The following is a 14,613-nucleotide window of genomic DNA, read 5'->3' on the forward strand; positions in this document are numbered from 1 at the left end:
CTTCTAAAAACTAGAGTGACTTGCTGTCTGTTTTGAGTAAGAAATGAAAATGTGGACTTTTAAATGACCAAATGTCAAGAAATGATAAATGTACTTAAGACTTGTTTTCTTGATTAACCCAACTTGACCTCTTTTTTTTTCCTCTCATTGCTTGTGTCTGCTATTTTTTGTTCATCAGTTAATTATTATTTGTGTTTAAGGTTGACAAAACAAGTAGATCAGTAGTGATGTCCTAAATAATCACATTGTAAGAGATTAATGACACTTGGGGATCTTTGGAAAGCCCAAGCCATGGTTTGAAGACGACCACACATTGGACAGCTCGCTCATCTAAATGTACTCGACTTAATAACCAAAAATCTTATATGGAGCAATTGTATACAGATTGCTGTGGTTTCTCTGTGGGACTTGATCATCGTCCTGCCATACCTACAAAGGGGCCAATTTGCTAAGTTGGAAAGAGTCTCTGAGCTTTAATTTTGGTTAGTAGTAATAGACTTCTTAATGGTTTTTTAAAGAAAGAATCATGCAAAACAGGTTATAGTTATAGGGCTATGAAGTTGTTGTTCACACTCTTCTATTTTGCACAAGATTTCGATCCTCGTTCCCAATGCCTTGATTAATTTTGATCTTTCTATAATTTTATGGAAAAAATGATGAGCGCAAAGAAATATGAAGGGTCAGCTCTTTGAGAGAAAGACCTCCGTTTGGTTTATCGCATTTTTTTTTTCATTTAATATACTAAGAAACAAATGGTTTCTAAAATTAAAATGCCTTACACAACCTTTAATGCTATGCAGTGGATTTGGCTAGGTTGCCAGATGGAATAGGGAGCTATGGAATGTTAAGGCTCACATTAGATCTCACAAAAATTAAAGAGAATGAAAGGGATAGAAAAGGGGAAGAGTGTATAGACATGATTTTCAATGTAAGAATCTCATACCACTTGGGGTTTGGAATTGCCACAATTTATTGAGATAAAGGATGTGAATGATCACGCAGGGATAGATTTTTTTCAAAACTTATTTGTCAAAAGAGTGACTTGTTAGTGATCTAAGACTTGAGTCTAAATAAGAAGGTTCAATTGAATAGTGGGAAAGGTGTTGGGCGCCCCATTCTTCGTATTTCTTGGTGATTACTGTTAATTTTTTATTTATAGAAATTAAATATAAAATGAAACAATTAACTTAGAAATAAAAGTAATAGATATGTGATCCCAATTAAAAAGCAAACTTGATTTTCGAAAAGTACCTTAGGATGTGGCCCAATTGTCGTGGGGAACCCTTGTGCATGTCTATTTTATGCTAAATTATGTGGAATGATGCATGAGAGTGAGTTTTTGTTTTTATTTACTATGTGTACCTACCTAAAAAGCTATCAATGGACTGAGTTGGATGCCAAGTAGGAGCCAGAAGAGAAAGGAGGGAGTTTACCCAAAAACAGATGCTTCCCAACCCCAACCATGGAAGGATGCACATGGTGGTTGCTTTGATGCTTGACGTTCAGCAGATGCTTTACAGCCCTTGAATTGATAGGGGCAAGGCAACACCATTTCCTATCCGAATTTCACCTCCCCACCTCGGCCTCGCATAGGGCACAAATGACTATATCCAACAGGAGCAGATACAAGTAAGTTAAAAGCTTTGGCTTCCCAGCCTCCGTCATCATTGGCTCCAATCGAGTGAGTTCTATGGTTCAGAAGCCATCGCCATTGCCAATTATTACTCAACAACATAAATGAGAACTATTATATGTGAAAGTTGTACGTATGTAAGATGTCAGCCATTGAATGGGAGAATTTATATAGCTATTCCATCTAAGGTTCAAAGGCGATTGAACTGCATTGACTTTACTGCGTTTAGGAGTGAAAGCATGCATTAAGCCTATGTATGCTTGGTGATCTCTTCTTAGCGCTTGAATGAACCACCTCCGCCCCCTTCTTCTCCTCTCTAGATGGGATTGATTAGAAGGTGTAGATCCCTGGTATTAACCTCTCTTTTTTGACCGCTTAGTAAGCCCCACCAACTTAAAGCCGTCAATCAATTAGGGTGAGACAAGACTAAAATGTTAACTAGGTGTTCCATCGATCGTGATAGAGTTCTAGTTACGAGGGGTCCATCCATAAGTAGGTAATTCCACTTCTATGTCAGTCCGAGTGTCATTTGATCACTCAAGAGTTCATCCAATGCTTTCAATCAATAAAAAAAAATCCATAATTCAATCAATCAAACTGTCTTTCACAGGTATAGTATATTACTCTAATTGAATCCATTATGCCTTCTTCTTCTTATTAGTTGAGCTCTTGAATTCACCTCTCATATCTCATTCTCTCCATTTCTAATGCAAATAAATCTCTCTTCACTTCTAAATATATCTCTACCTATTAATCAATCAATTTTTTATGCTTGGAAAACCCTTGCTTTATCCTACTTTATACTTTTATTTAAAGAGTCGTGATAATCTGACTCCCCCACGTGGCATACTCAATCGACTCCCCTGACATGGGGTGTGCCAGAATGATAGATTTCCTTTCATTAGGATACATAACTGCACAGATTTATGGGGATGTGAAGTTGTGTATCCCGAGGCATAAAGTCTATGGTTCTAGCACTCCCCACGTTAGGGGAGTCGATTGAATATGCCATGTGGGGGAATCATATCATCACCACTCTTATCTAAAACCTTAAAATTGAATTGAGTCGAAGCCACTCATATGAGAATATTTGTATGCATAATAACTTATGCTCAATATGTAAATTACCGAATCATTTTTGTAATATTCGATGAATACTTACCAATCTTATATGTAGCAATTTGGTACCAACATGTTGAACATAATATTTGAACCTACCGATTGAATCTATAAAAAAACAAAAAATACAAAAAAAACAAAGAAAAGAAACCAAATTCTTTGATCCAAAATTTTTGTCTCTTAAAATTTTAATAATTGATTTTTTACATCTCTTTTGGCGGTAAATGAAAAAAATAAGATAGATTAAACACACCTTCAAAATAACTTAAAAAATTAATCTCCATTTATACAACTTTTCACAAATCCTATGTGAGATGACAAAAAAAAAAAAAATGATGAAAGAGATTGAAAAGATATTAGCTTTTGATTTGATAGAGTAGTTCAAGTTGTCAAATTGGTAGAGAAGTTACGTTATCTCATTCGGTTGGTTCGAGAGAGAATGAAAGAGTAAAAACATGTTTGGATACCAGAAATAGAAGTAGTCTGCCAAAGAACATGAGTTGGAGTACTCTGTGAAAGAGTTAGAGAAGTACTTCTATGCTGAAAGGGTATTTGGGAATCAATTTTGCGAAGTACTGGCAGAAGTATTTTTGTGTTGGAAGTGTATTTGGGAACCATACTGACTTCTCATGGTTTCTGATAAAAAGACCAAAATACCCTTATATTTTACATATTATTTTTTGTCTTTTAGTGTCATAATATGTCTTCAAACTGTACTATTTTTGACATTTTAACTATAAATATTAATATAATATGTATTTAAACTTAAGTATACTCAAAATTTTAAAAAATAAATTAACAGCACCTCCCTTAAAAATTGGATGTTTTCACCTATCACTTATTGAATTACCATATATATAAAATAATGTTGTCTCAAACATATCAAGCCTGAAACATATCCATACTTAAACAAATCTCATACATACAATCTACATATATCTATCTAAGAAATAACATTATAACTAACACAACTATTATAATTATAATTGTTATGAACAACAATATATTACATTATATTGATGCATAAAAAACAAATCATTAGTGTTCTTTTGTTGTTTATTTTTCTTCCTATGCTTATCAGTCATATCAACTTCGTCAATAACTTCAATTTCATTAGCCCATAAAAATCCTCTAGTATGATTCTGGAATTAAAGAAGAAATGAACTTCATTAGACTATAATATATATATATATATATATATATATATATATAATATATATATATATATATAGATATATATATATATATATTATAAAGGAAATATGACAAGTTTATGTTTGTCTTAAGATCAATTATTACTTTCCAAGATGGACATCTATAAAAAAAATTAGTTTCATTTTCTTTTGTTCTAGTAGTGATAGTAATTAGATCCGGACCACACGAACAACAAAGTACCATCAAAACTACATTCAATGATTTACAACCAAACGTATGTACTTAAATTCAAATGCATAAAAAATCAAAATAGATAAATCTATAACATCTCAGAAAAATAACAAGTCAAAATTTTATAATATTTAAAGTAAAGTATTGAATTTAATTCAAGTCAGCCTCATACATTAATATCATATAGATCATAAGTCTCTTTTGTAGCTTGTATTATGACTTCTTTTTTATGTTCCATAGCCCTATTTACTTAGCAATGTCCCTATTTACTTAGCAATGTGAATACACAGATGGATTTCTATGATCTAAAGATGTGAAATCTTCTTCTATAAAATCATCTTGATCATGTCGAACAAATTCTACATTTATTAAGCTTTTTTCTGAATAAAATTGTGAAACCCATGCAAACAATCACAATATCCCATTGTGTATCAAATGAATATAAATGTATATCACGTAAGATCACCCATTGTGCCTTCAGAACACTGAAACAATTTTCAATCACATTATGTAGAGAATAATGAAGATGATTGAACACTTCTTTCTTCCCTTTTTATAGGCAACATTTCGAAAATTTTGTAGATGATACAAACACCCCTATATGATGTTTAATAGTCATCCATCAATGAGTATCTAGAGTCAACTAGATAATGCTTATCTATCAACTAAAATAAATAATTACAATCATTATAAAATATTCAAATAAATAAAGTATTACATCAATTAATACTTTAAATACTCACCTTTTGGTGGATTTGAAAATTTTGAATTGGGATTAATGATGGTATTCAATAATAGATTTGAGTCATTTGCTTGTTCTTCCCAACCAGTCATAACATATGTAAAAAAAATATGTCGAAAGAACGCATACAGTCAATACATTTTGTGTTATACCCTTCCGACCTAAGAAGTGAAGTTGGTCTGTTACGGGAACACGTGCTCCTATATGCGTACCATCTATGACTCCCATACAATCTTTTATATTAAAATAATAATAAGACAATGCATAGATTATAAAATAAATATTTATATTAATAATCAATTTTTTAATAAGATATCTTAAAGAAATGCTAACATATTCGATTGGTTCGAATTTCAAGAGGGATCTCATTCGTGTATCAGGACAAGAGACCTTCATAAATGTAAAATCACCTTCAAAACTCTATAAAATTGTCTACTTACAATTTTTTTAGAATGTTAAAATCGATTAGTAATTAATCTCATACTTCCATTTTGTCATAATATCACTAGGAACATAGTCAAAGAGACTTCTAAAAATTGTCTTGTACATTTTAGGTTTGTCTCATCGCGAAGAAATGACAATAGTCAATGGAAAATGTGTTTTTCCACCCTGATTGTTCATGACATATATAATTATTTCCTGACAAAACATATTTCGTATAATCTTTTCTAGTAAACTCACAATTTGTCTTGGGTTATTTATTTAAATTAAGTCTGCGTTGAAATAACATTTGATTTGCTGCAATACTAATTACAAACATTTCAAGACCATCATTTGATGATGAATCTGTCAAATCTTCATTCGATGATGAAAACATCAAATATACAGTCGATGATGAATTCATCAAATCTGTTTGTTTTCAAAAATATAATAAAATATCAAAATTCAAACTTATAACTAATCATAATACTATGATCTAACGACAATAAATAACATTTAGTTAAGTTTAAACATTAATATTGCAAGATTAAACATCCAATATCGATAAACACAAAAACATCTAACAAAGTGCAACACTAACAAAAATATCCAACAAAAAATCCCAACAAAAATTTAGATAAAAAAAATCACGACATACCCTACACATCACTAGGACCACTAGAACTACAACCACCTGACAATTGTCTCATATTCACCAATCACTATAGATGTATCTCCTTCATCTTAAAACAACAAAACATATTTTTAAATCCTAACTTTGTTTCAAAATTATAACATACCCAAACATATAATTTACTCATGAATGAGATATCATCTGATAGTTCATCCAATAACGCAACACACTCTACGATATTAGTTCTCTTGATACTCATTTCCTTAATAGCTTCAATAAGATCTCCAAATTAGTCTTGAGATATATTATTTTTGGTCCCCGTCTTACGTCGTAATTGAGACTTTTTTCCAGATGATATCCTTAGTAAAAGTACACGAATTAGGATCTCACCCTCAAAATCATCTATATTTTAAGACAATTTGGCTGATGTTGATTCTTAGACTGCATTTATAGTTGACTTTCAAAAACAAAATTAAGATTATTATTATTCAGATATTCTTCAACAGACTCATAATTCATTATAGGAGATTAAACATGAGAACCATTAGATGTGGTCCCATCGAATATAATGTATAACTCACAAACAGATTCAAGTCCCTTAGTTCAAAATTTATTTTCAGTCAAATGATGGTATAAAGAATATTAATATAAAATACTTGATTGAACAAATGCAATTGGCTAAGCTAGGTTAGGTTAGTACCTTCAACTTATCAGTCTATCAAGCATCGTCCATAACAATTACATTCATCTCTTTGTCATATCCAATCCCACTCATATTCATTAAACCATTTGAACTCTTCCAATCACCTTTGACTTTATCTCAATGGTTTTAAGTTGTCTATGTTGTATGTGTACATTTGTTCTTTTCATAAGCTCCAATCGAAGGTCTTTCCAACTTGACTTAACTAAAGTATAATCATTTTTATGACTTTGTTGGACTAATTCAAGACATATATATATATATATATATAAATGTCTTGTGGATTTCTCGTGTCCATACAAATTTTATTTTTTCTTATTGAGAAATCATCTCTTTTCCCTTAGATTGGGTTCTAGATATTTTTTGTTACCAGTAAAAAAATAAGTTACTTGTTAAGCAATGAATTAAAATATATTATACACAACATATATAACAAAGCTTGAATGTATTAGGTTGTCAAATAATTTCTAAGATAGTTGTGTTATCTTAAATGACCATGTGTTATCAATTATTGATATATGTCCATATTTAAACAAATCTCATACATGCAATCTACATATATTTATCTAAGAAATAACACCATAATTAACACAACTATTAAAATTAAAATCGTTATGAACTGCAATATAGAAATTTATCTTTTTTCTTAGACGAAAAGAAAATAACAAATCTTGTAATAAAAAATAGCTACTAGTGAAGGGATAATTAAATCAAAATCGATCATTTTCCACAAAATCAAAATGGTGTACAAATTTTCAAATAAAGAAGTTGATGTTATATATACAATCAATTTAAGACAGAAAATTCCCCTATGTTTGGCTCTTTGTTTTCTCAATATATTAAAAAAGAAATAGATATGTCTATCTTCTCAGTATCAAGCTCAAGCTTACTCCAAAAATCATAGCACTTTAATCGAGAGACCTAAAGGTCTTAAAGTTAGTTCAATTTTGAGTTCTATAATCGAGTTGTTGAAAAGCCTAAAGTTCTTAAAATTAGTTTGAGATTGATTTCTACAATCGAGTTACCGAAAAGCCTAAAGTTCCTACAATTAGTTCAAGTTCTATAGTCAAGTTAGGGTTAATAAGTAGAAGTTGTGGTTTTTTTCTTCCCATTATTAAAATAGATAAAATGTTGTTACCCTTTATTAAAACAAATAATATGTTTTCCCTTTTATTACTACTAGTCTGCTACAAAAAATAATTCATAAACATATAATATGTTTTCTTTTTTATGATTTTTTCCACAGTTTTGGTAAATTTTGATACGGTGAAATGCAAAATCCTAAAACTTTAGATTACCATACCTTTGTTTAGCATGAGTGTGGGTATCAATAGTCTGTGTAAAGAGAGAGAGAGAGAGAGAGAGAGAGAGAGAGAGAAAGATCGTATCTACTACAAGAGATTTTTTTATAAAGGAGAGAGATGCTGTTGCTTCGAGATAGGGAAGGATGCTTCAAGAAAGATCTACGATCTCAAATATGAAGATTAGTATTGTGGAGATAGGTATATCAAGTGAGGTTTTTGATGGAGAAAAGATATAGTTGCTAAGTAAGAGAAAAGAAATGAGTTAAAAGAGATAAGGATTTTTTCTTAGATGAAAAGTGAAGCAACACATATAATGGGGGAAACTCACCGTGAGATTAATGGTAGATCGTGAGGAAACAATCCTCGATCGTAGAGGACAACAACAGTAGCTCTTTTTGTTAGTTAGGTATGAGAAGAGAATGAGTTAGGGCAGACGTGTTTTGGGAGACATAAGTCGTGGGATTTGTTTAATTCGTGAGGGGTAATATTGTCTTTTTACTATATTTTTAATTTAAAAAATGACTTCCTGCTAGAGAGAATTTGCAAAGCACTTATTTTGGGTTTTTCATCATGGAGCAGTTTTTGCTCTTGCATGAAGTAAAACTCAAGAATTTGTTCCAATCCAAATAACAACCCTGCTAGCTTCTGCCTCCGCGTAGGAGCAAAAGCCGCGAAAAACTATATCCAAACACATACTAAGGTGGTGTTTGTTTCCGCTTTAAAACACAACTTTCAGTGCGTTTGCGCTAAAAATCTTCATTTCAGTCAAAAATTACCGTTTGGTAAAAAACTCTGTTATGAAATTGCGTCTTGGAACTGTGTTTTGAAACGCAAATTTGATAAGCGCATGTGAGGCGCTTTTTTATTCGAGTTTGCGGGGGAATTTATCACCGAATAAACAATTCATGTGAATTGAAAATTTTTCCCCTGTCCCTCGTCTCTATTCCCTCGTTCGACATAAGCTAATATCTCACACTCGTTCAACAGAAATCTCTCACACCTCATCTCTCCATCGACAAACCTGTCCCGTACAACCATTGGAGTACCAATGAACCCTCGGCGTAGATTAGCAGCAACCCCATAAAAGAAAGTATATTGGACAAAATAAAAAAGGGGGTTTTGTTAGGCAAGTAGATCTACATACCATGCTTGTGAAAGTGGAGACACCATGGATCAAACAAGTGGTTTTGAACCACGATTTCTTAGAGAGAATTCCGTACAAATTGGCGATGGAGAGAGGCCATTGGATGAAGAGCTCAACCCATATGAGACCAACAAAGAAATCAGGCTTTTCTGCAACCAAATAATCGTCGTAATCGAAGAGAATAGCTACTATGACCATGAAAAGGAAATAGAGGAAGAGAATGTCAACCACGAACTTGCCAATTAGACCCATTTGTCTGCAATCTCTCTCTTTCTTTGAATGGTTGATTGGTCTTGTTTATTTGCTAGTTGGAAGATTAATGGGGATGTTTACTTGTTTTAATCATAAAAAAGTAAAAATAAAAAATATTGACTGTTGGATTTTGTGTTACACAATCGGGGTATAATAGTATAACTGTTCCACCATGAATCATTACAATCGAACGGTTAAGATCAACTCTAGTCTACAAATTGCATGTTCTCAGGCAATTTGATTTAGTAAATATGATTAGTTTTCTTATAACACACCAAAAGGGTGATTTAGGAGAAATTTTTTGCTCACTAAGAAGCACAGAACTCTACATGTGGCTTCAAGAGGGTGATTTAAAAGTTATGAAAAGTATTTTCCTTACAAACTTAATAAGATTTGGAATCTTACTAAGGGTTTTTGAGCTCAAATGGATTATCACATTGGCAATCCACCACACAACCATCTAGATTTTATGAAAAAATTCAATTAAAATTTTTTTGAGGGCTTGATCATGGTTTTGAAAATAGACAGCTACTGAATTTATAAATTTAACAGTGAAAATGATATTTTTTTTTGAAGTTCATAGAATTTTTCCCCCACATCGGATCATGTTTTGGATGCCACAAGATGAGCTCAGCGATTCTTGATAAGATTTAAAATCTTATTAAGCAAGACTAGCCTTATTCAAGATTATTGGGTGAAGAGTTGAAAGAGATTTGGAACAAGGAAAATAATTATTTTTATAAATTTTTAATATAAAATTATTTTATTTATATATATTTAATGGAATTATATTCATAAGGGTATTCTGATAATTTTTTATACATTCTAGATACATTATCAACCTTAAGAGTATTCTAATCATTTTACCATAATACAATAGATTCTAGAAGTCTATCAAACAATAATTACTAGATTTTGATAAACAATACAATAGTTTTACAAAGCTCTATCAAATAAACTTTTCAGTATTTTAGATTCTAACAACAAAAGCTGACAGCAAATTCAGGCACCTGAATCAAACGGGGCCTAAGCTTTTGACGCGGGTGTAGGTGTAGGTGTAGGTGTGGGTGTGGGTGTGGGTGTACAGAATAAAAATCGCGAAGGTTATATTCGTCATTTTACCATTTTTAAAATTTTAAGAATTATGGTATCGTAAAGGAAAAGTCATTTCCACGTGTTGTGTATTCTGGATGACTCAGGAGGATGAGAATTTTCTAGTAAGATCTAGACGGCTCCAGACTGTCCAGAGTCCCGACACTCTCTCACCTTCTTTCTTCTTCTCCTTCGCGACGCTTCACTCTTCCCTCTATATATTAAAACGGACTCTCTTCCAACGCCTGTATCACAGAGAAGAAGGAAAACAAGTGATAAAATCCATAATTCAATCAAATTAAACGCACGTGTCAGGGAATAAAAAAAAAAGTCTCTGTTAAAAGGTACATTGTTTGATTCCATTCTCTTATTGTTCGTCATTTTCCATCAAACTGTTAGTATTCTCTGGTTTCTTTTATTACAATTCTTTTTGTGTCTCTCTTAATCGTGACGAGAACCCCATTTTTGATTTGCTACACCCCTAATTTTTTTTTTTTTTTTTTGTGTCTTTCAAAGAAATCATTTGGGTTAGAAGCTCTGGTTCTGATTCTCGTTTTTTTGTTCTTTCTAGGCTTTAATTCTTTGCAGAAATAAGAAGCAATTATGAATCCTGATAAGTTCACTCACAAAACAAACGAAGCTCTTGTTGGAGCTCATGAACTCGCATTGAACTCAGGCCATGCACAACTCACTCCAATTCACATTGCTCTTGTGTTGATCTCTGAACCTAATGGCATTCTCCGCCAAGCGATTTCGAATGCTGGTGGTGGAGATGAGGCTGCAAACTCGTTCGAGCGAGTCCTCAATCAAGCAATTAAGAAAATCCCCTCTCAACATCCTCCTCCTGATCAAGTCCCGGCCAATACTTCTCTGATTAAGGTGATCAGAAGAGCTCAATCTTCACAAAAATCTCGTGGAGATACCCATCTCGCTGTAGACCAATTGATCCTTGGCCTCCTTGAGGATTCTCAAATTGGGGATCTTCTCAAAGAGGCAGGAGTCAGTGCATCAAGAGTAAAATCGGAGGTCGAGAAACTTCGAGGGAAGGAAGGAAAAAAGGTGGAGAGTGCCTCTGGTGATTCTAACTTCCAGGCATTGAAGACTTATGGGCGTGACCTTGTCGAGCAAGCGGCGAAACTAGATCCTGTCATTGGGCGAGACGAAGAAATTCGTAGGGTTATAAGGGTTCTTTCGAGGAGAACCAAAAACAATCCGGTTCTTATTGGAGAACCTGGTGTGGGTAAGACCGCCGTGGTTGAAGGTCTTGCTCAAAGGATCGTGAGGGGAGATGTCCCAAGTAATCTATCTGATGTGAGGCTTGTGGCCTTGGACATGGGTGCTTTGGTTGCTGGTGCCAAATACAGAGGAGAATTTGAGGAAAGGCTAAAATCTGTATTAAAAGAAGTTGAAGAGGCTGAAGGAAAGGTGATTCTCTTTATTGATGAGATCCATCTGGTTCTTGGAGCTGGTCGAACCGAGGGATCCATGGATGCAGCTAACTTGTTAAAACCAATGCTTGCCCGAGGCCAACTTCGATGTATTGGTGCCACTACACTTGAGGAGTATAGGAAGTACGTGGAGAAAGATGCCGCTTTCGAGAGAAGGTTCCAGCAAGTTTATGTTGCCGAGCCTAGTGTTCCGGATACGATAAGCATACTTCGTGGATTGAAGGAGAGATACGAAGGTCATCATGGTGTAAGAATTCAAGACCGAGCTTGTTATTGCTGCTCAGCTATCCAGCCGTTATATAACCGGTCGTCACCTACCTGATAAGGCAATTGATTTGGTCGATGAAGCTTGTGCAAATGTTAGAGTCCAGCTTGATAGCCAGCCAGAAGAGATAGATAACCTTGAAAGAAAGAGAATTCAATTGGAAGTTGAACTCCATGCTCTTGAGAAAGAGAAGGACAAAGCAAGCAAAGCCCGACTGGTTGAAGTTTGGAAAGAGTTGGATGATTTGAGGGATAAATTGCAGCCCTTAATGATGAAATACCGGAAGGAGAAAGAGCGGGTAGATGAAATTCGCCGATTGAAGAAGAGGCGCGAGGAGCTTCTATTTACCTTACAAGAGGCCGAAAGAAGAATGGATTTGGCTAGAGTTGCTGATTTGCGATATGGAGCTATTCAAGAGATAGAATCTGCAATAGCAAAGCTTGAAGGTAGCACCGATGAGAACTTAATGCTTACGGAGACCGTTGGACCTGATCAGATTGCCGAAGTGGTGAGCCGATGGACTGGCATTCCTGTCACGAGGCTTGGACAGAATGATAAGGAGAGACTGATAGGGCTCGCTGAGAGGTTGCATAAAAGAGTAGTAGGACAAGATGAAGCAGTTAATGCAGTGGCGGAGGCTGTGTTGAGGTCGAGGGCCGGTCTAAGCCGTCCCCAACAGCCAATGGGATCCTTCCTCTTCTTGGGTCCAACTGGTGTTGGTAAGACCGAGCTTGCTAAGGCTCTCGCCGAGCAACTCTTTGATGATGAAAACCTTTTGGTGAGAATTGACATGTCAGAGTACATGGAACAACACTCGGTTTCAAGATTAATTGGTGCTCCTCCAGGGTACGTTGGCCATGAAGAAGGTGGGCAGCTCACGGAGGCCGTGAGGCGGAGGCCTTATAGTGTTGTTTTGTTCGATGAAGTTGAGAAAGCCCACATTGCTGTCTTCAACACTCTCCTTCAAGTTCTTGATGATGGTAGACTAACCGACGGCCAAGGACGGACAGTAGACTTCACTAACACAGTTATAATTATGACATCTAATCTTGGAGCAGAGCATCTTCTCGGCGGATTAATGGGTAAAATTTCGATGCAGAGTGCTAGAGAGCAAGTGATGCAAGAGGTAAGGAGGCATTTTAGGCCTGAATTGGTCAATCGTCTCGATGAGATTGTAGTGTTTGATCCTCTTTCTCATGAGCAACTGAGGAAGGTTGCTAGGCTTCAAATGAAGGATGTTGCGAGTCGTTTGGCTGAGAGGGGCATTGCTTTAGCGGTGTCGGATTCTGCATTGGACATTGTGCTTGCGAAAAGTTATGATCCTGCTTATGGTGCAAGGCCAATAAGGAGATGGTTAGAGAAGAAGGTGGTGACGGAGTTGTCGAAGATGCTTGTGAAGGAGGAGATTGATGAGAACTCCACGGTTTATATTGATGCAGCTATGGGTGGTGAGGAACTTGTGTACGGGGTGGAGAAGAATGGAGGCCTTGTTAATGCAAGTACAGGGAAGAAGTCTGATATTCTGATAGAGATACCAAGTGGTGGTGCAAGGAATGATGCTGCACAGGCAGTGAAGAGGATGAAGATAGAGGAAATTGATGATGAAGAGGAGATGGAGTGAATGTGAGAATGGAGGGGCTAATGAGGAGGTTTGATTGTTAAGAATGTTAAATGGTGTGTCTGCTGAATGTGGTGGATGATGTTAACAAGTGTTGGTGTTTTTTAAATTGTTTGCCATTGTTGACTTGCTGTCTGTTTTGAGTGGAAATGAAAATGTGTAGACTTTTTGATGATCTAATGTCAAGAAATGATTAATGTACTTCTTAGAGACTTGTTTTCTTGATTAATCGTTTCTCTAATTGCTTGTTGGGTTTATAGACTTTTTTGTTAATCTGTCATTTATTTTGATCAGAAGTGGTGTTACGGAAGGAACATTTCAATAGATTAATGACACTTGGGGTTCGACGTGATAGTCTATTAGTCTTTTTCTGATCCTTGTTCCACCCTGTAATCTTCATATGGAGCAATTTTGTCTTATGGGTGATAAGCAAGAATCACAAAAAGGTGCTAACTTGGTAAGTTGGTTGCTTAAATTCAGTGAGTGTTGATATCATGATGGGTTCAAAACCTGCCTTCCCCCTAATTTGTGACTGAGTCAGGAAACATCAATGGGTCTTAACAACCCTGAGAGGGTGGCTCAATGGCAATTTTGGATCCCTTAAGCAGTGAGTCTATAGGTTGTGTTCGATATCTAGTATAAGTAATATTTTCTCAGGGCCACCTGCAAGGTTACTCTCACTTACCTGGTGTGTGTGATGTGCAGATGTTACGCATGCCGGGGGAGGGAATTATATGCCTTGCCTTCGGCCTTGACTCCCTAATCAAATGTGTCCGGACACCCGGTTATAAAAATAAAAAATCAAAAATCAATGGGTCTTAACTTGTCTAGAACCAATTGGAGTTATTTTTAAGTG

At 34.9% G+C, this 14,613-nt stretch overlaps 2 pseudogenes across 2 annotated transcripts; both read left to right on the forward strand.

The window, feature by feature from the left end:
* The first annotated feature begins 10,614 nt into the window (after nucleotides 1-10,614).
* On the forward strand, nucleotides 10,615-13,958 carry LOC147409698 (chaperone protein ClpB1 pseudogene; annotated as a pseudogene). Of its 2 annotated transcripts, none has more exons than XR_015175295.1 (2): nucleotides 10,615-10,770; nucleotides 10,998-13,958. The product of XR_015175295.1 is annotated as a chaperone protein ClpB1 pseudogene, transcript variant X2 (transcript). The 2 variants fall into 2 exon arrangements; XR_015175294.1 differs by having other exon boundaries at nucleotides 11,015-13,958.
* On the forward strand, nucleotides 11,030-12,196 carry LOC147409699 (chaperone protein ClpB1 pseudogene; annotated as a pseudogene).
* Nucleotides 13,959-14,613: the final 655 nt, after the last annotated feature.

The sequence above is a fragment of the Akebia trifoliata genome, chromosome 2 (assembly GCF_017979445.1).
Source record: "Akebia trifoliata isolate Shusen 1 chromosome 2, ASM1797944v1, whole genome shotgun sequence".
Lineage (NCBI taxonomy): Eukaryota > Viridiplantae > Streptophyta > Magnoliopsida > Ranunculales > Lardizabalaceae > Akebia > Akebia trifoliata.